Genomic DNA, 25468 nt, shown 5'->3' with positions numbered 1-25468 from the left:
TTCATGAAGTATTGGGCTGATGGTTTAATGGGTGGTCATGGGCATGGTTCTGATGGCTTTATAAAGAGAGCCAGTGAGGAGTTTAGCTCTCTGTTGTTCAGCCCATTCTCGCCCTGTGACACCTTGGTCTCCATGGGACCCTGTAGAGTTCCCATACAGAAAAAGGCCCTCACCAGATGTGTTCCCTGGGCTTTACAGTTCCCAGCCTCTGAAACTATTAAGAGATAAATTTCATTTCTTTATAAATTGCCAGTTTCAGATGTTCTGTTATCAGCAACAGAAACAAACTAATAACACCAGTTATATATATATATATACACACACACACGAACACACACACATATATATATATACATATTTTTTTTTAAAGGAGAGAGCTTTCTTTTGCGTAGGCCTCACTTGCAAAATGGGGTGACCAAAAGAATTTTGTATTAAAAGTCTTGAGGAGAAGGTGCCATATTGGCACACCTTCTTTCCTCTCCAAGTATATGGTGATCTGGCATTTTCATATCATAGCTATGTCAGTGCAGCCTAAAGGGACATGTCAGTCCAGTTGATGTGATATTCCCATTGGTTCATCTCTCTTCATACCATGTGGCTGCAGCTCTGTGACCATTAACACACACTCTTTGCTGTCTGGGGAGAGGGACAATAGTACCCTCTTACTTGAAGGAATTTTTGCATGTGTTCAAAAATAACATGTCATCTTTTAAAATCATTCTGGTTTTTGAGAAAAGAGGTATTTAAAATGAGTCACTGTCCTACCCAGCAAGGCAGGTAGGGGGCACTAGTCTATTATACTCAGGAAGCTGGGGCAGCCAAGAGCCAATAAGGCTGTTCCTGTAGTTATATACAGTGTCTAGGAATTAATCAATTTGCCCTATTCTAGGAAGGGTTTCTCAGTCCTCACCCAAGGCCCATTCTTATTTTAGCAAATGGCTACTTGCTTAGCTTTCTAATATAGCTACAATAGATCAGAAGCGGTAAATTTAAAAGGTTCAGAGGAAAAGCAGGAAGAAGCAATAACAGAGAAGTCATTAGGAGATTAAAAAATAAACAGACATTCTCAATTTTTTTTTTTTAAGCAGATTCAGGAGCATTTGATGTAAGAAGGGGCAAACCAGCCTTCACACATGACTATACCTTGTGCATTAGAGCCTTGTATAATACTTCCAAGTCACCAAGAATAAGAAATTATGTTCCCCATGCCCTGGATAAGAAGTAAGAGAAACTTTCAGTTTACTTTAGATTGCCAACAAAAATTACACACTTGCAAGCGTGCACACACACACACAGCTTAAAGGAGTTATGTTAAAAAATAAGCTTCAAGGGAATACTTTCTTCCCCCATTTTTTGCCAGATAAAGCAATTTATTCTAACTCTGCTATGTTTCTCATATTAGTCCATGGTAAACACCTTAGAAATACTAAATTTAGTTAGGTGGTGAGGGATTGAATGATACTGGCATAAAGTTAAGTTTTTCTAACTGTAAACCAAATGTTGGGCTTGATGAGAGAGCAGAGTTAGAGCCGAGAGGGTCGTCCATAAAGCACTTCTGCAAATGCTGATGTACCGTTCAATCCAGGTTGCGCAGTCAGAGGCATCAAAGAACATAACCACTTCACTTGTCCTACTGCCCAGCCCTCTTTCACTGCTACTGCGGACAAAAACCCCTTCAGGGAGTGCATGTATCATAATTATTTACTATTAAGCCTCCCTCCCCCCAACTAGACCATCAGCTTCTAGTCTGGCAATATTTATTTTTGTAACCCCGTGCCTTAACAGCACCCCTGGCACTTAGTATATGCTCGATACATAATTCTTGAGTAAAGAACACAACATGGTGAACAATACAGGGCAGTATTTCAGTAAATCCCAAATTGGGTGAAACTCATAAAATTGGCCATAGATGCCATAGGAGGTGAAGAAACATTCAATGATGAAGCATCCAGAAGCTCTGTGCTAGGCAGGATGCAGAATGGAGCAAGTCACTCCCAAATCCCAAGGACCTCACTTTTTTTAAAAAAAGATTTTATATATATATGTGTGTGTGTGTGTGTATATTTATTTGTATAGTAGTTTTAGTTTTGCAGAGAAATTGAGCAGGAAGTACAGACAGTTCCCATGCCCTCCCCTACCCACATACACAGTGTCTCTTATTAGGGATGTGTTACATGAGTGTAGTACATTTGTTGCAATTATGAATCAATGTTAATATATGACTATTCATTTTATGTTAGAGTCCAAGGACTTCACATTCTTATGATAGCGATAGATGTGAGGATGTTGCTAAGTACTAGAGAGAGTATAGGGGCGCGGGTTGGCTCTGGGAACACTGAAATCTGCCTCAGGAATCAGAGAAAGCTTAGTAGAGTGGGTGGCACTTGAACTGAGTCTTGAAAAAAGGGTAAAGAGCTTCTCTATAAAAGGGAGGGACATTCCAGGAAGAGGAAACCCCAAGCGCAAAGGCACAGAGGCCCCTGGCGAGCTCTGGGGGAGTGCTGAGTGGCTTCATCAGGAATGCAGAAGTGGCTGTAGCTGAGCTGAGGTTGCATGGTGAGGGCCTTAGGATCTCGTCCTTAGGGTGAGAGAAGGTCCCAGAGGGATTGTAAGCTGAACAGCTCTTGAGAGATCATCCTGGCAGGAATGTTGAGGATGGGTTGGAAGTGGCTGAGCTTACAGAGGGAGGCTGGTTAGGAGAGTGTTGTCTGGGATGTCTGGAGTGGTGCGGCAGAAGGGTGCCTACGCAAGAAATACTTGAAGGCTGGATTGACAGCATCTGGTACTGGCTGGGTGTGGGGAGGGGGCTGAAAAGACGAGGAGGGATTCAGGCTTAGGCCAGGTTTCTGCTTAGCTCCTACTTGTAGATTCAGGGAACATAGGGGAGGAAGAGGAAGGATTGAAAAGGTAAGGTCATAAATTATTTTTGGACATTCAGACTCTCAAGGTACCTGAGCGACATTTAAATCCTCAGGTTATATTTGAAATAGAGGGGAGATTATTCAGATTACTGAAGCAATCAGGGCATTTCCTGACCTTGGGCATGTCACTTCACCTTCAGGGACTCTAGAACATGAAGGAGTTGGGCCAGTGACTGTATTGCATGTTTTCTGGCTGTGATTTTTGTGTGTGAGCCTTCGTTGTAGGCCATCTCTATAGTTTGTGAACCAAGCAGATAGGGTCCAGTCATTTTGCCCAGATGTGTCAGTGACACAAACTAATAAACATTTCCATTTGGATGATGAAAGAGCCTTGATTGCTGAAGCTGGTGAACTAATCCCATTGTTGTGATGCTAGCAGATAACTTTGAAATACCCCAGGACACAAGGATGTGACTGCCACCTTCTCTTCTGCCTATTTATGAGGTTGCTTCTGTCTGCAGAATATGGCTTTTGAGTTAACCAGGAAGTGCATTTAGTGGAACTTGCTGTTTCTCTCTGCATACCAACTCTACAACTTCAAAGAAGATGTTTAGGATTAAAGTTTTTTAATCTCAGGCAGGTGCTGCAGCTACTACAGTTGCAAGAACTTGGGGCCATCCGTTTGGAAAGCATTTTTTCTGCATGTGTTTGGTGCCAGTGGTTTGCACCAAGATTCTAAGGTTTTGTGGAACTAAGCTAACTCAGCAAAACTCAGCTTTCTCTGTTGGGGAAGTGTCCTGGCCCATCAAAAAATTGTCATTAAGAGCGTTGGGTTTTACACAGACCCATGGACCTATTTGGCATGTACAAGTCTGTGCCACTCGGATAAAGGAATAAGCTGGGCTCCAAGTGTGGGCTTCCCCAAAGAGCAGAGCACCACCTACTTGTCTGGGATGGGTGGGATAACACAAGTGCCTCTGCACGGGTTCTACTGTCCTCATTCATGCACCAAGACCACGCCTGTGCGTGTCTGCCAAGGCTGGGCTCGGAGGCCTCCTCCCGCTTCCTGGGCACTCTGCCTATCACACAGTGCTTCTAACGTTATCACACGTTCAGAACAGCCAAGCCTGCCCAAAGCAAGGAGAGAACACTTCAGCAAACTGCAAAAACATGTCACCAGGGAGCAAAAAAAATGAAAGATTCTTCTTCCTCCTTAGTGAAGAAGTCTTTCTTAAAGCCTCTTCCTGAATTGGTTTCTGTTGTGAAGTTTCGTTTGAAAACACAGTAAGTGGGGAATTTAATCTACCATAATAGCACACATTTGCACAGAATTTCAAGTTCATAGCACATTCATTGTAATTATTCTGTGTGATCCTCACAACAGCTCTTACAGGGAAGACGGAGGAAGAAGTGGCCCTATTTTACAGATGTGGAGACATGAGGAGATAGGAGGGTTTGCCCCAGCTCAGCTGGCTGAACTGAGCATGTTGGGTCCAGTTGTTTGCTCAGAGACTTTGATCCAGTGATCTCTTTGCTCTGCCAACCCACCCCAGGGCTGGAAACACTGACATTATGAAAGTTGCATTTAGATTTCAAAACAAAAACAAACAAGCCAGGTTCGTAGTATGTTGTTTAAAACAAAATGCTGAAGCTCAAGGGGTGAGCAGCTATCAGTGCTAAGAGATGGTGCATCTCATGTGTTTAGCAACTGAGGAAGTAGCTGAGCATGGATGGGACTTTCCTGGTATGCAGCAATTCAGAGAATACAAAACCACATTTGTTATCTGAAATGGGTTCAGCTGGCCCTGTGTGTTTTATGCCATAAAGCAGGGAACTCTGATGTTTTTCTTACTGCACATGCAGACAATTGACATAACTCAGGCTTTAGCCCTGCTGCTTACACACACCCCTCCCCACCCTCCGCTTCCCCCATCTCCGTGCACACACAGCAGCCTTCAGGCTGGTGCTGTCCTGATACGTCACACACAGACTTCTTACCTCTTACTAAAGCTGGTGCTGTTTCTTTGAGAAGTATTTTGACTTCTCATCAATAACCTTGACCCAGAAAGAACACGTTAATATTGTGGGTTCAACATAGCTCTCTGTGGAAATATAACTTAAGAAACAGATTAGAATTTAATCCTCATCAGAAAATGGTCCTCCACTATTGCTACCAGACAAACAGAATTGTAGGGATTAATAGTGTGGGCCCTGGGGTCAGACTGCCTAGGTTGTACCCTAGGTGAGTCACGTGATTGCTGTCACATGATTGATGGGCAAGTTATCACCTTTTTTATTTCCTCATTTGTAAAATGGAATGATACAGTAGTTTCCCGAAGGGGTGGTGATGAGGATTCAATGAGTAATATAGTTAAAGGCTTAGAACAGTGCTAGGCACATAGCAAGCCCTTAATAAATGCTAAATATTCTTATCCTCCATCATTCAAGTCAATTCTGCACTATGCAGTCCAGCATTGGATGACATGCAGTTGTTATGCTTTGTTATTTCATGGTTTCATGTGTCTTGATGTTGTTTCCCAATAGACTGTAAATTCCTTGATGGCAAGAACCGTATAATTTGCTTTTGTTGGATTTCCGCAACTCAGGGCCCAGTACTGGGCAATTGCTGGACATGTGAACATCCTTGGGGTGTGTTCGTCACTAGGAATAAATAGGAAAAGTATGGTGGTGTGGGATTGTGTATGGGTACTATAACTAAATAAAGTTAAAGCTTGAAATGTGAAGACTTACGCTGACATAAACATCTGTACAAAATGTTTATAGCAGCTTTATTCATAATAGCCCAAACTAGGAAGAACCCAGATGTCCTTCAACAAGGGAATGGTTAAACTGCTGTGGTACATCCATACCAGGGAACTCTACTCAGCAATGAAGAGGTATCAGCTCTAGACAAGGCAGCAACCTGGTTGAATTTCCAGAGAACTATGCTGAGTGAAAAAAGCCAATTTTAAGAGTTCACATTCTGGACAATTCCATTTATATAACATTACTGAGATGACAAAATTATAGAAATGAGAACAGACTAGTGGTCACCAGGTTTTAAGGAGGCGATGAGGACAGGAGGGAAGCATACCGTTAGGGGCCCTTGTGGTGACGGAAATGTTTTGTGTCTTGATGACATCAGTGTCAATATCCTAGTTGGGATGTTGTACTATTGTTTTGCAAGACGCTGCCATTGGAGGAAATTAGGTGAAGGGTACAGGGGACCTTTCTGTATAATTTCTTACAACTGCATATGAATTTACAGTTATCTCAAATAAAACATTGAATTAAAAAGACACTCAAGGAGATCCCAAGAGAAGCAGAAAGAGTCGATTGGGTTGCCCACTGATGGGAGAAACATAGCATGCCTCATGTAGAAGGATTTTATTTTTTAGAAATTAAGTTTATCAATTGTACTTTAACATTTTTGTTCATATTAATACTTATTCCTTGGTGTATAACAGTAGCAGTGTTTGGGTCATGTTAATGATGTTGTCTCACGCAATCAAGATTCTCATATTTTTTTGAAGTTGAGGAAATAATTTAGACATCTTTTCCAATTCTCTCACTGCACAGATTCACTAAACTCAGAAGTGGCCCAAAGTTGCACAGCTAATTAACAGCATTAACAAGGGTTAGAACTCAGTTGTCCTAAGATCCAGTCCCTGCTTCCTACACACTTTATATTTGTTTTATAAAGGCAGCATAATTTTTATCTTTAAAAATTGTTTTTTTTAAAAAAAATTTTATTGAAACATCTTGATTATACATTTTTATGGGGTACAGAGTGATATGTCAAAACAAGTATACAATGTGCGATGGCCCATTCAGGGCAATCAGCATATCCGTCCTTGCAAAACCCAGTGATTCCTCTGTGACGTGTACATTTGATCTCCTCTCTTCTAGTCCTTGGGTAACATGCGGTAAATCGCTGTTAATTGTAGACTCCTGGGTCGACTGTACACCAGCAGGGCTTATTTTTCCTAACTGGCTATAATTGTGTGTCCATTAACCAGCCTTTCACTGTTCCCCTCCCCTCCTCTCTAGTAACCATAGTTCTTTCCTCTCCATTTAACAGTTCACTTGTCATTATTATGTGTGTTTTGTTTTGTTCTCTTTTTTTAGCTTCCACATATGAGTGAGAACATGCAGTGTTTCTCTCTCTGTGCCTGACTTATTTCACTTAACATAATTTTCTCTAAGCTCATCCATGCTGCTGAGAATGGCAGAATTTCGTTATTTTTTATGGCTGAGTAATATTCCATTGTGTGTCTATACCACATTTTCTTTATCCAATCATCTGTCCATGGACATTTAGGTTGGTTGCATATCCTGGCAATTGTTGATAGAGCTGCTATAAACATGGAAGCACAGTTATCCCTTCAACATGATGCTTTCCATTCCTTTGAGTATATACCCAGAAGTGGGATTGCTGGGTGTACTAGTCCATTTTGTGTGGCTCATAACAAAATACTTGGAACTGGGTGATTTATAAAGAAAATGAAATTTATTGCTTACAGTTTCTGAGGCTGGGAAGTCCAAAGTCCATCTGGTGGTGGCAACAGTGACCCAGGGGTCTCACATTGCAAGATGGTGGAAGAAGAGAGAGCAGAGCGAGCAAGAGAGTCATACTCACTTTTTTAAAGCCTTCGGAACCATGCCCTGACCACCATTTTTAATCCATTCACTACCGCAGGGTCCTATAACCCAATCACCTCTTCAAGGCTCCCTTTCAATTACCCTAATAGGATTTCCCACCCTCTTAACAGTCACAGTAGGGGCTAAGTTTCTAATACATAAAACTTGGGGGACACAATTCAAGCTTCAGGGAGCTTTGGGGGGACACAATTCAATCCACTACACTAGGTCATATGGCAATTCTATCAATAGTTCTTAAAGAAATTTCCATATTGTTTTCCACAATGGCTGTTCTAATTTACAGTCCCACCAACAAGGTACAAGGAAGGTTCCCCTTTTTCCACATGCTCACCAACATTTGTTATTTTCTATCTTTTTGATGATAGCCATTCTAACTGGGGTGAGATGATATGTCACTGTGGTTTTGATTTACATTTCCCTGATGATTAGTGACGTCGAGCATTTTTTCATATACCTGTTGGCTATTTGTATGTCTTCTTTTGAGAAATGTCTAGTCAGTTTCTTTGCCCACTTTTAAATTGGGTTATTTGCTTTTTTTTTACTATTGAGTTGTTAGAGTTTGTTATATATTCTAGATATTAATCCCTTGTCGAATGTGTAGTTTGCGAATATTTTCTCCCACTCTGCAGGTTGTCTCTTCATTCTGTTAATTGTTTCCTTTGCTGTGCAGAAGCTCTTTAGTTTGATATAGTCCCATTTGTCCATTTTTGCTTTTGTTGCCTGTGCTTTTGAGGTCTTATTCATGAAACCTTCGCCTAGTCTTTTGTCCTGGAGTGTTTCCTCTGTGTTTTCTTCTAGAAGTTTAATAATTTTAGGTTTTATATTTAAGCCTTTAATCCATTTTGAGTTGATATTTGTATATGGGGAGAGGTGTGGGTCTAGTTTCATTCTTCTACACACGATTATAGGTGCCTGTAGGAATATCCTGAATTACTTCAGGTCCCATGCCGGGTGCTGAGATCACTCATTGCCACCCAGCAGGGGTGCCCCTGCCCAATCCCTGCACGGCAGCTGCCTGTGGGGAAGGCAGCCTACCCAGAGAAGTTAACGGAGGTGATGGATCTGCTCACCCTAGGACCTGAGTGAGAAAACACTTGGAGAACTGGCAAATAGAAAACAAGGAAAGAAGAAGGAGAAAAAACTGAGAGAAGAGCTGGATGAGAACCAGCTTTCCATGCCCAGGCTAGGACTTCTCTGATGACGCACTCAGAAATGGGCACCCCAACGTGAGTTTTTCATCTGTATTTAGCCAACAGCACTTATTTCATTTGCCACTAAGGGGGATGCCAGGCTAGAGAAGGAGAGATAGGGACAAATTTTCAGAACATAATTACTACTCTGGGACCCTGCGCAGAGCCCCTCCTTGCCACCCTCTTGCCTCAGTTTATCCATTCGTACAATGAGGGGCTGTACGAAGCCAGAAAAGCCATTCCAGCTTTTCTTCTCATCTTTCTGTGGAGACTGAACATACAAACAACTAAAAAAATCATGTTTATAAAATAAGAATTGCACGGATTGCTGTTGAAGCTGGCTAACTAACTGCTAATGTGAAACAGACCCAAATAATTTCCCTGGGCTTATTAAATTGGTTCCTGCTTCCCCATGAGCGGTGGTGGAGATGCTGGCTGCAGAGAAGCAGCGTGGGGAAAGAGCAGTAAAAACTTCACTTTGGGGGAAATGTTTTGTAGGTCACGTGAACAGCCCCCATGGCCGAGTGAGTCAGAATTTCCTAACTGCAGAATTTTAGTGCCCTCCTCGTGGTTCCCTCCCAGGCGCTTCTGAAAAGGAGGCTTCAGGGTGGGGTTTCCTGTGCTCAGTTCCAAGATGACAGAGGGACTCTCCCCCCAATCCTTTGCCAGAATTTTCTTTCCAGATAGGCTTTCATTTCCACTCCTTTTTGCAGCAGCCGTTAGTGCTGGAGATGAGTTGAGGTTCTGTAGTCTTCCTAGCTGCAGACTCCCCCTTTCTCCCGAATTGCTCACTCAACTTTTTTTCCTAGCATGTGGACTATATTGGAGTGGAAAAAGACTGCCATTGGATAAAAAAAATAAGGTCTTTTTCTGGATTTTCTACAGAAAAAAGAAAAAGGTCCTGCTTCTGATGGGACGTTTATGTGTCAAGCTTTAAAAAAAAGCAATGGGAGAGTGTTCTGAAAAGCAGCAAGCCCTATCAAGCCAAAGAGAATAATAATAACAAAAAAACTACTAATATCTGCATAGTATTTATTTTGCAGTTTGTAAAATATTTTACCACGTATATTTTCACTTATGAAATATCATTGCTGTTCCCTAATACATGAGAAAAACAAAGCTCTAAGAGGTTTCACGGCTTGCTAAGGTTCACTCAGTAAAATAAGAGCAAAGCCTGGGCCTAGAATTTGAGCCCCTCCATTGCTGAGACTGGTGCTCTGTGCTGCGTCAGCAGAGGAAGGGACAGTTCATCTCTCTGCACCACATTACCTTGTCTCGACACAGAATCACTGCACTGTGACTTCCTTGGGAGTAGCAGTCTGTGCTTCATTCTCCATATTCCCACACTAGCACATAGTATACGCTCAGGAAATGTTTGATGAAAGACTGAATCACTGCATGCCAGAAACTAGCGATCACACTGTACCCAGAGCCATAATATAACAGCTTGCATGAGTTGGGTGCTCACAATGCCAGGCACAAAACCATACAAGATAGGTTGCTATTATTAGATCCATTTAACAGAAAAGGAAACCAAAGATGAGTAAGCAGCAGAAAGTTGCAAATTGGGGCAATTCAGCACCAGAGCCTGATCTCTTAACTCCCAACTGCACCAAAACACCTGCAGGACACTGACTTCCTTCCCATCACCTGTTCCACCCTTTCAGCAGCACTGGTGGGGCCATCTCTAGCCTCGTGAAAATCACCTGACCTCTTTGTGCCTTGGTTTCCCTCCTAAGACAAAACTAAGTAAGCTTTTCCTAACTCCCTGGAGGATCTTTGCAGGGATTTAGTGAGGGGATACATTTGAAAGCATTCTGAAAAGTAAAAAGCAGTACCCAAATGGGAATATTACTGAATAATAATTGTTAATCACTGGCTGTGCCTTCAGCTTGGCTGTTGTAATCGCACAGCCTGCGGCAGTGCCTCTGATAGAGTCAGGATGGTAATGAGACACATAATAGGACACCTGGAACCAGTCAAGGGTGAGGATGGGAGAGGCCCTTTGTGTGTATCTCCAGACTGTAAATAATTATGACTTAAATAGGACCTAACTAAGGAGGCGTGGCTGACACCCAGGCATTTTAATTCAAACTAGATCTATCCCAGTGTTAATCCTGGGTTTCGGCTAATTCTTCTACCTCTCCCTCAATTTGGAAAAGACACACACATACATACTCGTCCCGTTTTACAATTTAACCTCTTAGGACTCTGACTTTTATACTGATTTATTCAACAACAAATGAGCCCTGCTAAAAAACAAAAGAGGGAAATACCCTTCCCGAAGCACTGGAGTTAGGCCATTTACTAAACTCCAGGAGTCTCCTCCTAGCCACATCCATGCTGTGAAGACTGCAGTCCACCCGGTCGGTACCCAGTGATACAAGTTATATCCCTCATTAGGGACCCTCATCCGCATCCAGAGGAGGCGCAACCAATCATGCAAATATGGAATTACCGTGAAAAAGATAAGGGATGGGCCCCAGGACTGTTCAAAGCTCGGCGGGATGCCCAGGGAAGGCCACTGACTGCCCGGCCTGGGCGCAGCGGGGAGAGGGACCTGGGCTCGGAGGCTTCCAGCCATCAGCGGGGGAGCTGGGCGGGAGCGTGTGGAGCAGGCCCGCGGGGCCCAGGCCGCTCCAAGTGCAAAGGCACAGAGGCTGATAAGATTTAGACATTCTGATGCCAGAAGGTTAAAGGGTCGGAGCCGCCGGAGCAGGGGTTGGCGGACGGAGGGGAGGATGTGTCTGCTGAGCTGGGATTGGGGACAGCGCAGGGGTCGGGAGGGAGGCACACTCTTGGGCCCCGGGAGTGTGGGAGGTTCCCACTCTGGGTGGGATTCATATCCCTTGTGGCTCTGGGACCGTGGGGTGGCAGGGTCTGCGACCGGCAGCGGTGTGGCTCGTCCTCGGCCCCCTGGTCCCCAGGGCCGCGCAGGGCGCCCGCCGGGCCGGGGCTGGCACCGAGGGCCTCCGCCGAGCGCGCGCGGAGCCGGGCGCGTCCCTCTCCCGCGGGGCCGGCGTGGCGGGGCCACCGGGCGGCTCCCGGCGTGGACGGGGGCGGGTGTCACGGCCCCGCCCCGGCCCGGCCCCGCCCCGGAGCCGCCCGGGACGCGGGGAGGAGGGAAGGAGGCTCGGCCTCGGCTGCCCGCGGCGCCGCGCTGCTGCTCGCTCGGGTAAGTGGCGCGGGGCCGCGGGGCCGGGCGGCCGGGTGGCCGGGAGGGTCGGGGCCTCGGCCCCCGGCTCACCGCGACACGTCCCCGGGATCAGGGTCGCCGAAAGTCGAGGGGACCCGGGGAGGCGCGCCCGGCGCGGGGGCGGAGGCCGGCGTGACAGCTGCGGGCGGGCGGCGGGCGGGTATTTTTAGTTTAAATGCAGCCGTTCCCTGCTGGCTGCGAAAGCCCCGAGCCTTTTCTCGACCCCTGGAGGTTCGGCCCCTACGAAGGAGCCCGAAAGCCCTGGGCAGGCGTCCCTGGCGGGCCGGGCGCCTCCCCGCGTCCTGCCTCCGCCTCCCCCAGGGACGCGCAGACCTGTCACCGCGGCTCGCGCGCGCGCGGCGGGTCCCCCGGCCTCGGCGGTAAACGGGGGACGGAACACCCTCTCCTGGCGACCCCGAGCTCGCTCGGGAGTGCCTGGCAGAGCCGGACGCGGGCGGAGGGGAGGGGAGCCCCACTCTGCTTGGTTTCTTTCGGACACCTCTTGGCTGTGCAGCCTGGGGCGAGCGGCTCAGCCTCTCTGAGCCTCATCCCCACATATCTAAAGGAGGGGGTGAGTGAGGTCACAGATCACTTGCGGGGCCAGAGGAAGCTTCAGGTGGATGTTGGGTTTCTTTGGGGTCTTCAGATCTTGATCCCAAACAGGAGACATTGATGTGGCCCAGTGATCAACCCGGGAGCAGCGTCCCATACAGCCCAGCTGAGCTCTGCTTCAAAACTGGAAGACAGGAGACTCCAGCCTAGGGCGGGGTGATAATGAATATTATTATTTTATCACTTTGGTCCTGAAATTCTGACTCAAGGCTGCCCTGGGACCCTTTCTCAGGCTCCTGGTCTCCTCTGTCACCTCTGAAGGGTTAACCTCAGTGTGAGGGTCCTCTATCCCCAAGGGCTGCTGATGGTGGGGTATCCTGATGTGTTGAGGGGGGCATGCCCCATCCCACATGAGTGAGGGCAGAAGGAGACTGTGGGGATAAGTGGCTGTCCTTTCAGAAAAGGGAGCATGTCACAAAATTACTGCCCTTCTGAGTTTGGTGGGACATCCTCCTTCATCCACCAAGAGGAAAGGAAACAGGCTCAGAGAGGAGTGATTTGCCCAGAGCTGCACAGACGGGAACAGAACCTGACTCTTGAAGGGCCTGGCCTCGCCTCCTGCGCTGCTGGGCAGCCTACAGCCCGCAAGGGTCAGGATCTGGGAGGTGGGAGGGGTACATCGGTGCCAATGGGCTGTTTCGCTCAGTTTCCTGTAACTGCCCCAGCGGGACACACTAACACATGTGGGTCTGCACATTCCTCAGGCAGGACAACACTGGCCGGCTGACAGCCACAGCTGTGCCAAGCTTGCTGGCTTCCGGCGTTGTTTTCAACTGGAGAGGCCCCTCTGGGGGTGGCTGACCAGGGAGTGGGCTGGGAAGTCCTGTATCTGGAACTCCTCTCTTGCTTGGGGGTCCCGAGGTGGCACAGAGGGGAGTGGTGAGAATCCAGGCTCAGGATTCTGCCTCAGAGTGCAGGCTGGCATCTGGCCCCCTGCAGGTACCTGGCAGGGAGAGTTTGAGCTCTTTCTGTCTCCATGGGAACAACCTTCCAGCCTGGGTACTTTGCATGTTCTCTAGCAGTTTCAGACTTGGCTATGCCTGGGCAGCCCCTTTGCCTTGAGATGCAGAAATCTGGGGCAGGGGCTGCTGGAAAATCCTGGCTTGGCTGCTCCGGGAGGCAAGACTGGGCAGGTCTTGCACAGCCTCCAAAGCACCCTGGAGCCTGTGGGATCCCCAGTGAGTTGCCCAGCTATTAGGAATGACGGTGACCAAGTCAATTGACCTGGTCCAGTCCTACCTTACCCCTTTCCTAGTTGAGTGAACTTGAGAAAATCACTTTACCTCTCAGATCTTCAGTGTCCTTCCCCATGAAAAGTGGATAACCATAGCACCTATAGTGTAGGGTGTCACAAGCATTAGATCAACTATTTCATGAACAGCATTTTGTATGGTTTCAGACAAGCACAGGCAAGCAGTTGCCACAGTTTGGGGGGAAGGAGCCTGGTTGGGATACCTGGGTTCCCCTTTGCTCTGCCCCTTGTCTCTCAGCCCTGATTTCTCCATGTCTATCAAATGATGGGAGTCCTGGAACATCTCCCTCAGGGTCCTTCTGGCACTGAAAGCTGGTTCTTGACTGCAGGGAGGGAAAGAGATTCAAGAGAAGGTTGCAGAGGGACTTGGATGTGTCTCTGGGTCTTAGGAAGCATTTCCTGTCTCTCACCTCCTGTGGTCATGGCAGCAGACAAGGCTGCCATTGCTGGTCATGTACAGACGAGGAGACTGGTGTCCAGTGGCCGGACAAGGGGAAGCTAGGATTTGAACTCGGATTTTTGACTTGATACTCTTTATATCACACAACCTGTCTTAGACAATCCAAGAACAATGACGTACATTAATAGCTGGGAAAACAGTACTGGCCAGGTATGATCCCGGTGATCATTAAGTTATTGGCACTTGCTGGGAAAAAAAATGGATTCTGAACCTTTTTTGTCCCTGTACTATCTAAAAACAACCCAACTGGGCCACCAAGAGAGGAACCTAGGAGGAGCAGATAGAAGTAAGAAAGTGTCTGCCTGCTCTACCCCCATCCCCCAAGAATCTTTGCTTCGAGACTTAGTGATGCCAGTCTCTTGCCAGCAGCTGAGGGTGTGCCACTGTGACCACCACATTTAGAAACTAATGGCATGTTTTTCTCTTTGTGAACTATTTAGTGAGATTTTTAGGGACTATTTCTTAGTATCTCTATACCTGTCAAAGGGGGTGCCTTTCAATCTAAAAGCTTAATATTATAAAATTGCCTTATTTTTCTAGACTAAAATTGTACACACTTTGTTAATTAGGAAGTCTGAGAATATTGGCTGCTGCGTTTGCTGTCATTTTCTTACCGAATTCTTTTCAGTTTTTCTAAGGAATATTCCCATAGCTATATTGTAAAATGATGCTAAGTTCATTCATTTATCCCTTATGAAACTTAATACCAGTTCATTGTATTAAAATCCTTTACCAATTACCATTAAACTTAATTATTGATTATTTAGGTTTTGTTTGGGGATTTTTCTGATGGCCTTTTATGAACAATCTTTTCTAAGTCATTGTTACCGTCCCTTTTTTGTGTCATTATTTCAGAAAATAGTGAACTTGATTCCTCCGCTTTTATTAAATCCAGTTGTGACAAAATCTAATTTGTGAGGGATGATTTAAAGGTTATAGAAATAAAACTAATGAAATCTAAAAAAAAAAAAAAAGATGTAGTGATGTTGTTCCTGAGGATGGGGACAAGTCCCGGAAACTGGAGCCTCAATTCTGTCATCTCTAAAATAGTGATAACACTTCTTCTCTTTGGGGGTGGCTGGAAATATACAAGGGAGAACTGGGGATAACGCTCAGCAGAATGCCCAGCATGGCAGGGCACACCATAAGTAGGATCGTGGTTTTGATTGTCACTAATCCTCCTACTGTGATCGTAACAACAGGGTGCGGCCTGGGCCTCTCGCCTGGATTTCTAGGCTGCACGTTGCATGTAGAGAATCCTAGCATCTACGAAATGCCTTGAAAGTTGCAGCAGAGAGCTGCTAAGGAAATGATAAAGCTCAAACCATAAGCACACGAACAATGAGTTGTTTAGTGATGCACACCTGAGAAGTAAAATGATGGCCAAAAGCAAGAAGGTGATTACCTTAAAGGAAAGTCAAATATCACCATGGGGGGTGGGGGGGTGCGATGAGAGAAGATTGGGAGAGTCATGGGGGGGCAACACAAAGGAAGTCACTTTGTAATTATTTGTTAAGTACATGTATGTTTTATACATGCCTCTATACGTAATTCTGTTTCACAATTTTAAGCAGGTTTAAAAAAGAAAAGGCAAGGGAATGATAATGCAAAATCTGCGTGGTTATCTTAGGGGGAAGGAGGTAGATGATCAGGGAAAAACCTGTTTCAGTCTCGGCGGGATCCACTATGTTGTTTCTTCACTTCAGTGGTGGGCTCATGGTGTGATTTTTAAATATTTTTTTGTCATTTACAAATAGGAGATACACACACACACACGCACACACGCACGCACAGATATATATTTAGTTGTCCCTGGGTATTCACGGAGGATTGGTTCCATGGTACCAAAATTGGATGCTCAAATCCCTGATATAAAATGGCACAGTATTTGCATATAACCTGTGCACATCCCCCTGTATACTTTAAGTCATTTCTAGATTACTCGTAATACCTAATACAATATAGATGCTATATATATAGTCGTTAAACTGTATTGTTTAGGGAATAATGACAATAAAAGTCTGTACATGTTCAGTGCAGACTCCACCTTCCTTTTTTCCCCCCCAATATTTTCCATCCCTGGTTGGTTGAATCCACAGATGTGGAATCCACAGATACTGAGGGCCAACTGTGTGTATGCACAGGCACACACAAGACACACATAGAAAGATTCATGTTATCTTTTAATTCTTTTTTTCCATGAACTTTTTGAAGTACCCACATATATACTTATATATATATATTCCATTATATAAATGAAATCTTATGTAATACAAATAAAATTAAAAGGTGATATGGAACATTTGCAGAATGCTCTTTTAGAAAATCAGACTCTTCCTTTGGATTCAAATGTTAATCTGGGTGGATTTAAGAAATGAAACAAACTGAAAGACTGTTGTATGACACATGACTTCTCTTTATTAGGAAAACATAATCTCCTTCTTTCCTAAATCATACAACAGAAGATGATATTAACATTCTCTGATCTTAGATTATCAACACGATTTTTTAAAGTCCTGGTCTAATGATTTATGCTTCCAAATCATAAAATCCTGACATGTGTGAGCTGGGAGGAACCTCTGCTGGACCAATCTGCTGGTTTTACAACTGAAGGAAGTGCTGTGGCCAATGTCGACATTGGCACATGCAGAGGGAAGACAGTTGGCACTGAGCTGGCAGGCCTGTGTGACTCTTGTGAGTTACCCACCTGACACCAGCGTGACTTCTGGTCCACGAGCCTCCTCCTTAGGGCAGGAAGGGAGACAGTCGGTGGTATACCTGAGATTAAACTGATTTGTTCATTTTAATTATGAAAAGTCAGAGGAGAGCTACAACGTGCAATTTGACCTCACACTTCTCGAACTCATCAACGGAAATATATAAGCTCTATAACTTAGAATCGTCTTTCCTACGAGAAGTCCTCTTAGGACATCTGCCCTTACTCATCCTACTTTTTGCAGGGCATGCTTAGCATATGCATCCCCCAAACAATTTAGTGCCGTGGATATGGTTATTCTCATTTTTCAGTTGGGGAGACAGGTTCAGAGAGGTTAAAGGCCTTGCCCTAAATCACATGGCAGGTAAGGGGTGGACAGGATTTTCCTCCAGAGGGAGACCTGAAAAGATGAGCTACCTTTGCTTCCGGGGTGCTCTGCTGTGAACTCATTATTCACTCCTCGGAAACTGGAACTCCAGGTGGCCCGGCCCAGCCTGGGCAGGCATGGGGAGATGCCCTTGTCGAGGATAATTGGGTGGTGTTCTCCAGCTGTCAGGTGGCAGAGAGGATTAAAGGCTGACAGCTCTAACAGCCATGCTTCCCTCCTTACAGGGGAGCTTGCGCTCTCTGCCTCATGGGCCGTGGTACCCCGAGAGTTGGGGGAATCCATCCCATTTTTGGTCCTGGTGCTTTTGGTGCACACTTTGCTTCTTGGCCACCTTCTCTGCCCACATCAAAGGGGTTCTTCCGGCCTTCCCTCTGCAGAGGTGCCTGTCACTGCTAACAGGGCGCAAAGGGACAGGTGTCCCAGGACTGCTGGCTCCAGGTGGTGGTTTACTGATGCACAGCCCTTGTGTCTCAGGGCCATTTGCAGCACTGTGAATCTGATCCCCATCTGTGTAATGGGGCGAGTGGTACCTTCCTGTAGGGCAATGCTTATGCGAGGACTCAAGAAGAGAGAATTTTACACAGGGAAGGTACCCTTCAGAGAGTAGGAAACAAACCCTTAATGTATGTGCCCAGAGAGACTGTGTGCGGGTGTTCAAGAAGTATTTAGAAGTGACAGCTGCAGTAAAGAAATAAGAGAATGCCAGAACCAGCCTTAGAGATGATTTCCTCTGAGCTTATCATTGTACATATAGGGAAACTGAGTCTCCACAAACAGAAATGACTGGCTCAAGTCTTGCAGGTACCTCGGGGCTGAGACAGAATATCCTGACTCTCAGGCCAGTGCCCCTTCCCTTCCATCCACCTTCCCTAAAAGTCTGTTTCACTGGTGCTCGTGGTGTAGCACAGCTCGTGGTATAGCGTGATGAAAACGGGAAGGCTGGTTTTCAGGGCTGGGCCCACACGGTCATCACTAAGGCGTGCACGGAATGAGGTGGACATCAACTCTGGCTGGACTCTAATTAAGCAAAGAGTTTTATTTGAGATCTGAAAAGGGCTGAGCCCCTCCCAAGTGACATTTGCTGAAATAATACAGCAGGCTGACTCACTGGGTGCCTATTAATGATGGGAGGAGCCTGCATTTGGCCTTTACCTGGGAGAGCCTCAGTTTCCTGCTCTTTAAAATGGGAGGTTAAAATGAGAAGGTCTCTACGGTGCCTTTAAGTCCAGATGTTTTCTCATGCAAAGACCATAGCCTCACAATAGGTGTTTGGGGACCTGAGTCTTGCCTCTGCTATCTGCCCACTCACCCCAGGAAGGCAAATCACTTAAGCAGTGACTCCCTCCTTATCTACCTTGCCCTGAGGATTAAGTCTCAAGGCCCCAGCCTGCCCAGCTCTCTACATCCGGGGCTACATCCCGGTCCCATGAAGCTCCAAACTCATCCTGACCTTTCTCACTTCTTTTTCTGTGCTTAGGCTCTTACCTCTGCCCAGCTGTCCTTTTCCCTGCTCCTCCCCACCAACACCTGGCTGGACATCACCTCCTCCTAGAAGCCTCCCTCAGCCACCTCCAATGGGATTGGCCACTTCTATTTTCTGTTCCCACTGCACTTTGCCATTGATATTTAAACAACAGTTTTCAAGTCTGATTCTCCACTAGACCGTGACCTCCTATTTATCCTCACGTCCCCGCTCCCAGCCCAGAGAGAGGTGGTTATTATTACTATTATTATCTAATTAAAAGGCTTTATACTTTAAAGTAGGATCTTATAAACTTTAGGGGAGCAGATGCTCACAACACTCTTAATTGGAACAGGCAGGGCAGGTCACCCTGTTTTATTGTCTCCTAGCACTTATTGCTACCTGAAATGATCTGAGTTATTTATTTGCAGTTGAGTTTATCATCTGTTCCCTCTAGAATATAAACACAAGGGCAGGGATTTGTGTCTGTCCCCAGAGCCCAGCCTCATAGCTGCTCAATACACACTGATGAAATAAATGAATGAACAAACAAATAAATGAATGAATGGATACACTGATGGGGTGGACTGGGTGCCATCTAAAGTTTTTGCATGGTTTGTCATAACCGCTAGTATCTATTCAGCACTTGCTGAATGCCAGCGTTGTCCCAAGTGCTCCCTGACTTTTCTCTCTCACCCTCGCAACAGCTGGTGAAATGTGCTGATATTATTCTTATTTGACAGAGAAGTTAAATAATCTGCTCTCGACTACCTCAGTTAGCAGTTGAGTTGGGAATTGAACTCATCTTAGCTGACCTCAGAGCTCCAGCAGGCAAGCATCAGGCCACACTGGCCCTTCCATGCTGGTGTGCAGCGTCTAAAAGTGGCAGGTTGGACCTAGAATTCAGCCTCCTAACCAGGTCTAGTTCTTTCTCCGCAACTCCCAATGGCTCTGTGATTGCCAGACCATTTCTCAAAGGAAATCCTTTCTGTGTGGCCAGTGTCACATGGTCCAGGAATGCCAAAGGGTTTCCAGAATTGGGGCCCACCCTGGAGTACCCGCCCTGTCTCTTCTGACCACACCCTCTTTTCCCTTGGTCCCAGGGAACCCCATCTGTGACTTGTTCTCTAGCTGTTGAGAACTTGGTGACCACAAGCCAGTGGTTGTAGGTTGGATGCGCGCCAGATGGGGTTGCCAGGCTAAACTGGTGTTTATCTAGCACCAGGCAGCGAGAGAGCCTGGCTTACATAATTTGCCAATTTATCTGTTTGCTGATTTCAAACTCAACTTTGCTCAGAAATAATTTTAGAAAACAGATTTTTTAAAAAATCATGTGTTGAGGCATCTCTTGTCCTCACTTCCCTTTGGATAAAACCCAGAAATGCCCAGGGAGGGGGTCTGGCCCAGGCACCCCTCAGCACAGTCTTTGCTTGTTAATGTGCTCCTTTGAGGAGGTGAGAGGATGGCCCTGTAAGTTCCTGTATTTGTCCTCTACAGGAAGCAGCGGGGTTAGTCATGCAGCTCTTAGCTGGAGCCCACTTTGGTTTGGAAGCCAGAGGCACATGTTTGTGGCTGGGATCTGGGCAACCGCGTTCCTTCCATGTACTGACACTGCCTGAGATGGACACACGTGGGAAGATGTCAGAGACACATCCCTGCCCTGTGGGAGGATTCTGGTGGATGAGATGGGTGCTTTAGACACATCTTAGGAGGTGGTGGCTTAGAGGGAGGGAAGCTCAGGGAGCTGGGTGGGGATTTGGGGGTCCCAGAAAAGACCCTTTAATTTCGCTCAAGGCCACAGTCTTTTGGGGCCTTGATTCCCTCCTCTGTAAAGTAGGAACACCTGGTCCTCACTTCTTGCTTTGCTGGGTAGGAGTGAGTGTGCATTGCGAACTGCAAACGTCGTGGAGGTAAGAGGTCATTGGTGTTGTTAGTTTACCCAACAGAGCAAGGTGTCACCAGTACCAGCTGTCTTCCTATGCAAAGAACAGTTAGACTTTCTATTCTGGTGGAGTTTCTCTCTGCTCCTGGGCCTGAGGTTGAATCAGACAGAACTAGGCTGGGACCCTGGTTCACCCACCTGCAGTGTGACCTCGACAAGTCACAGAACCTTCATGGGCCGGGCTAACTGGCCTGTAGCATGGGGCTAGCCACATCTTGCCTGCAGAGTGGCTGTGAGGATCAGATGAGATAACAGATGTGGAATCCCCAGCACGCATAGGTGTGTGGTCTTGCGGGTCCCATCTATTCTCTTTCTAGCCTCTCCAAGCTTTCCCCCTTTTCCTTGGGAGCTCCCTAGCTAGGGAGGTGACTTAGCCAATAATGTGGGTCACTGGGAATGAAGCTCAGCACTTGCACCTACCTCTGCCCCCAGCGCTTGCAGCAAGTAGAGTTGGGCACAGCTGCTGGTGAATCAGCCCTTGGTGCAGGTGTTTTTGACCCAGACCCATGCCCTGGCAGGTCAGAGAGACATGATGGGCTGGAGTCCACCCAGCCAAGCTCATGCCCATGTGAAAAGACAGCATCACCCTTCAGAAGGTACACAGGGCACAGACCACATATCTCGATCACTCATTGCCTTCCTAGGAGACCAGCCATCCTCAAATGGCCAATGTGACTTTTTCTTTTGTAGTATTGACTATAGAAAAAAAAGACTCAACATCAGCCTGTTGTCTTATTCCCAGCCTTGAGCTTTGGGCTAATCCTCAGTACAGTGCGGGGGCTTGAACCAGGTCAGATCTCTGAGAGTTTGGGCCAGGGGCTACTAGTAACTGTCAGGATATATTTGGTGGCACAAGCTCAGGGCACTGAATGACAGTCAGTCCCTCTCCAACTTACTTTTTGCTTTTTCTTTTAATCCTCCTGATTATATGATGTTCACATAATCACCTGGGCTCCACCCTGGATTAATTGAACTAGAAAGCTCTGGAAGTGGAGCTGCTTACCTGTACCTTTTAAAAACTCCCCAGGTGATTCTGATGCACAGGGATGGTTGAGAACCACTGGGTTTTGTCTAGGAGAACATTTCAGTGAGGTGCTAATCTATTCTTAACAGCACTGGAACACATGCCTCTCTCTCTAATAATGAGCAGGCTTCAGGTGCAAATTTAGCAACAGTATTCAGACAGAGTTAAATAAACACTGTTTATATTCATTACGTTTATTTCTTATGATGTTCTATATATGGCAATTGATCTTGACCCTGGTTTTCTATTTATGGCGAAGATAAAAAGTTTCCTTTTAAAGTAAATTTAAGACTGGCTGATTAGCTCAGTTGTTTAGAGCATGGTACTGATAACACCAGGGTCCAGGGTTCGATCCCGGTACTGGTCAGCTGCCAATGAATGAATCAATCAATAAATAACTTGAAGTTTAAATAGGTCAAATGAAAGAAAACTAGTTAGAAAAAAAATAATAATATGCAGATAAGTCTGCAAATATAGCCAAAATCATGACTGTGATGCATAAACATGGCCAAAGTGGGTGACCTCTGAGGGCCCTTCCAGGCCTGAGAGCCTGACGGATCCAGGGGACTCTCACGTCGGGCTGCCTAGTGAGATCACCCAATAACACAGGACAGTCGGCACCAGCCGCTTGCATCCTGCAAAGAGCCAGGGTGGCTGTGTGTAACCAAAGCCCGAGAAGCAACTGGTCCTGCTCTCAGCGTTATTTTCCTGGAGTCAACATTGCTGCATGAACTCAGGAAATGCAACATTCCAGGACTCAGTGTCCACAGGAGCCCGGCTCCCTCATTGACACACAGGCAAACCACAAAGTCCCAGGATAGGCCCTGCTGCCTGCCAAGCCTGGACTTCTCAAGTGGAGGTGGTTCCCAACCCCATGTCCAGGTCTTCAATTCTCCAGAAAGGAAACAGGAACAGAACTTGATGTGGACAGACCCTGCCTGGCCCTGGCCAGCTTTTACTGCCATGTGTCCAGTGAGCCTTTCTTCTGTGAGTGTGCGAGGCTCCTGTTGTCTTTTGACTGATGGAGTGATTCACACTGTGTGCACCTGGGAGTGTGGAAGCCAGTCCTCACGATCTAGCAATGATTCAGAGACTGTCTCGGAGGGCGTGGGGAGGTAGTTCCAGCAGCACACCCCTGACAGCGGGGGAGACCTCAGCGTAATAGCAAAGGGCCCCTCAATGACTGTAAGTAGAGGAAATTCCAGAGGGAATCCTGATGAACACACAACTCTCAGTGTTTAGAAAGCTTTGCCTTATCAGCCCATTCAAGATGTCAGGGGATTGCATAACAGTTTGCTGAAAGGAATAGTATAGAATCTTCTAAGCTACCAGACCAGGAGGAATGCTGTGTTGATACGTGGGGGGTAGGTCACTGATACATACCACTGACCTCTGGAGCTTTTAGAACAGGAGTTGACAAACGCTTTCTATAAAGGGCCAGATAGTAAATATTTTTGGCTTTCCATCCTATTGAGAAAGCAGTCACAGATGCTATATAAATGAATGGACGTCAGTTGTGTCCTAATCAAACTTAATTTCTTGATACTGGGATTTGAATTTCACATAATTTTCATGTGTCATGAAATATCTTTATTTTTTATTTTTTTGGTGATTTAAAAATGTGAAAAGCCATTCTTGACTCGAGCATGTGTGGAAACAGGCAGTGGGCTGTGGTTTGCAGTCCCCTGTCTGGGAGCCCTCTCTGCAGGGGAGAGAGGACCTTGCAGACTGAGCTAGTCACTCTACTAATAATTTCAGTTCTTGAAAGTGTAGATCTGAAACAGGTCTCGATCTTGTGTCTGATGGTTAAAATAGAACCTAGTATTAATTAATCTGTTCATTCATTCAGCAAGTATTAATGGTCTAATAGTTAAGAGCAGAGGAAATGTGTCATATATATATACTGGCTCTGGGACCTTAGGCAGATGGCTTAGCCTCTCTGAGCCTCTTTCATCTGTAAAGAGTAATTATAGCAGGACCCACTGCCTGAATGAAATAAGCCTTTTAAGACTTGGCACATAGTATGCCCCCGTGAAGGTTCGCTATTACTCTGTCACCTCTATCATGAATTCAACAGGGTCTACAAAGGTAGACGGCTATGCCTTATCCCATTATCCAATAGTCCTGCACAGTAGAGGATGCACTTTATAGAGACGGCCTAGAGATGTAAAGAAGCTCATCCATGGGCACAGGCTAATAATAAACGGTAGCAATAGAAGACCGTGTGATTCAAGACACCCAGGTCTTTGCAGGCAATGCCCTTGCAGGGACCTGAGGGGAGATTAAGCCTAGTTTATCTAGATGCTTGCTAATGGGATTAATATAATCATTAGCTAGGCTGGCTGGTTAGCCCACTTGGTTACAGCACCACCTTGTAACACCAAGGTCAAGGGTTCGGATCCTCGTGCTGGCCAGCTAATAGTAATTGTTAGCATCTTTCTTGTTAGAGCCTGGGCTCTTATAACTCCTTGCTGTGCCTCAAATTCTTGGGGAGACCAGCAACATGTGGGGGACCTCACTGACCTCCAGCAGTTTGGGGTGGCACCAGGTTGAGAGTTTTCTGTGAACATCTTTGAGGAAAACTGGTTGCTCTACATGGAGCTCTAGTTTAGAACCCCCTGTCTAGAAAGAGTCTGGGGAAGATTTTATGTTTTTCTGAGTCATCTTGAGAGAGAACTTCTACAAAGTTCATGGGGAAGGCTCTAGAAGGTTCTGAAAGGTAGGATTCTGGGGTAGTGCTTGTGAGGAATGGAATCCTCAGCATCTTACAAAACAAATACTAGAGGTGAGTTCTTAGGGAGTTTTGCCTGCTGTAAAACAAAGCTGGAAATGTCATAATTTGTGGCTTGTTTCTTCAGTTCAGCACATTTGTTTGTGGGGCAGCAGCAATGGGCCTCACTCTGAATGCACAAGGGGAGGCTGGGGAGGAAGCCTGTCCTTAGATTGTGGAGGCCTCGGGAGATAAAGCTCAGACAAGGGAAACAGCTAATAGATGGGAGCCTGCGACAGTTGTGACAACCAGCCAGCCAGGGGAGAGGGCTGAGCCGGGGGTTCTGCGCCCCTGCACTCCTCTGAAGACTGTTCATAAGAGAAGGGAGCGCACCCCGGCTTTGGGCTGCTGTCCTGTCTGCAGTGTGGGCAAGTCTCCCTCTCAGTTCCTGGAGGAAACGCTGCTCACTGCTTGTGACCCGGGCCAGTTCTGAGAACACAGGCTGCTGGAAGCCAGCCCCTACCGTGAGTGGCTGAGAGGTTGGGGTGGGCAAGAGGGTGTCAGGACAGTCAGAGAGGGGTCATGGGAGGCAAGAGGGTGTCAGGACAGTCAGAGAGGGGACATGAAAGTGGAAGTAGTTGTGACCAACTGTCCCAGGTTTGCCTGAGACTGAGGGGTTTCCTGGGGCTCGGGACTTTCAGGGCTAAACCTGGAAAAGCATCCAGCAAACCAGGACAAACTAGCTATCCAAGGTCAGAGTCAAGCCACTCTGACTGTGGAGTTGGGCAGTCAGGTCATCCGCGGATGGTGTAAGGGGGGCCTCTTCTCCCTGAGCCTTAGTGCTCCCTCAGACTTCATTGCCCCTCCCTAGTACTCCCAGAGCCCTTTTGCTGCTCCCCAATAGTCCATGTGTCTGTCCGCCAAGAGTCTGTGAAGGCAGAAACCACCATTGTCCTTGGGGCCAGTCCCTGCCAGCTCAAACCAGAGTGTTTA

The 25468-nt window shown here is 46.4% G+C and overlaps 1 protein-coding gene across 2 annotated transcripts in view; it reads left to right on the top strand.

The window, feature by feature from the left end:
* The first annotated feature begins 11824 nt into the window (after positions 1-11824).
* SYNE3 (spectrin repeat containing nuclear envelope family member 3) overlaps positions 11825-25468 on the top strand; it is an 89169-nt gene continuing 75525 nt past the window's right edge. For both annotated transcript variants that reach the window (XM_063089465.1, XM_063089464.1), the window contains exon 1: positions 11825-11888. The gene's annotated coding sequence lies outside the window, so the exon portion shown is untranslated. The remainder of the gene's footprint in view (positions 11889-25468) is intronic.

The sequence above is a fragment of the Cynocephalus volans genome, chromosome 3 (assembly GCF_027409185.1).
Source record: "Cynocephalus volans isolate mCynVol1 chromosome 3, mCynVol1.pri, whole genome shotgun sequence".
Lineage (NCBI taxonomy): Eukaryota > Metazoa > Chordata > Mammalia > Dermoptera > Cynocephalidae > Cynocephalus > Cynocephalus volans.
Note: the sequence above shows the minus strand (reverse complement) of the source record. Positions and strands in the feature narration are given on the sequence as shown.